Raw genomic sequence first — 1,914 nt, 5'->3', positions numbered from 1 at the left:
CCTGTGTGTGCACACTCTGCCTGAGCCTAGTTATACATTGCAGGAGGAGGAGCAAGGTGAGGGAGGAGTGAGGCTTTCGTGACCCCAGAGTCCAAGTCCAATCTTCGTAGCAGTGGCTGAATATTGATCAGAACCTATCAATAAGTGCTTCACCTCAGCGACCTGTCTTTTCAATGCCTTTGTTCTACCAAGAAAGACAATGGGAGCAGGTCCCTTAGGCATAAGTTACCAATCAGAGGTGGTCACATTTTAAGGCATGTGTTTAGGCAGTAATGAGGGATAGATAAAAAGAGAAATCTTTGGTGTCTTTTGTGGAAAATAAGATATAACAAGCTGCCATGCTGTGTTGTGGAGACCCCAAAGGCAAGGGCGTGGGAGGCACACTGCACCTGCTCCACAGAGAACCGGTACTGTGGTGTTTGTGTTTAGAGCTGGGCTGTGTGGCCAGAAGGCCGTTGTTGACTTGACTGGTTACCTAATGAACTTTGGAGAGTTGTGGACTTGGGTTTGAACCCCAACATTTTACTGGGAGATGTAACCTTAAGCAAGTGGCTCACTGGGACTTTTCTGTACCTTAGTTTTTTTACCTGATAAAATGGAAATAACAAAACACACATTTTGTTTTGCTAGCTGGGTTAAATGAGATAATATATGAATGTGTTTAGTATAGTCTTGACACATAAGTGCTCAGCAAATGGTGGTTGTCATTATTATTACTATTATTATCATTGTTTCAGTATATGTGAAGAAGCATTTGCTGGAGGTGATAGTGTAGGGTTCTCAAATAAATCTGCTCATATGGCTTGAGTTTGTGCATTTCTAGGTACCCTTTATCATATTCAAACCCTATAGAGGTCCAGGAGATATCAAAACTGATTCAACTCTAACTGCACATGACAACTAGGGTATTTGGTTCCACTGAGGCTCAAATGGAACCAGTTCCCAGCAGAAAAAAATGTGACAAACAGCAACAAAATGAGGGGTGCTATGAAGAAATAGAGGATGAGGAAGTGAAGGAGCAGAGACTCAGATCTCGTTTATCTTTTATTTAGCCACTCTCTTTTCATTTCTATCACTTTCTGCAAAGTGAAACACCTGAAATGTTTGGATTAAGAAGGTAAATAATTCAATTCAAGCCACAAACTGTTACTGAGCCCAGTACAGGTCCATGCTCTGAGATGACTGAGATAAATAAGACACAGCCTTCTGCCAGGCATTTATAGTGTATAAGGTGAGAGTGTGTAAATGCAAACATGCACTATAATAATTTCTTAGTGGAAAAGCATAAACACATATTAATAATAATGATAGTTAATGTTTTTGGTTTTTGTTTTTGAGACTAGATCTCAGGCTCTGTTGCCCAGGCTGAAATGCAGTGGCATGACAATAGCTCACTGCAGCCTCCAACTCCTGGGCTCAAGTGATCCTCCTGCCTCAGCCTCCGGAGTAGCTGGGACTACAGGTGTGTGCCACTGAGCCCGGCTAATTGTTAACCTTTATTGAGGTCTTGCTGGGTGCCAGGCATTGCTCTCAGCTCTTGACATGGATTAACTGGTTTAATCATAACATGAGGCACTCTTAGCGGAGCAGCTTTGAAATCAGATTTTTAAGTGCCCAGGTAACCACACTTAACTTTCTGCATAGTTTCTGCTGGTGATGGGCATGCCCAATTGTCAGAGTGCTCTATAATCAGGAGGGTTCCCTGGCAGTCATTTTCCAGTGACATGATACTCTGAGGGCAAATGTCTTTGTGCCGCTGTAAGAAATAATATTTATGCTCTGCGGTTTAGCAACCTTTGTCTTTTGAACTTTCCTTTTAAGAAATGGAATTTGCCTTGAGTGCTGTGTGGGGCTGGTGAGTCTTTAACTCGTGCAGGAAACGATTCTCCTCTCCCATTGGGAGTGAGACCTGCC

This window comes from Eulemur rufifrons, chromosome 7, assembly GCF_041146395.1.
Source record: "Eulemur rufifrons isolate Redbay chromosome 7, OSU_ERuf_1, whole genome shotgun sequence".
Classification (NCBI taxonomy): domain Eukaryota; kingdom Metazoa; phylum Chordata; class Mammalia; order Primates; family Lemuridae; genus Eulemur; species Eulemur rufifrons.
This window is presented reverse-complemented; position numbering follows the sequence as displayed.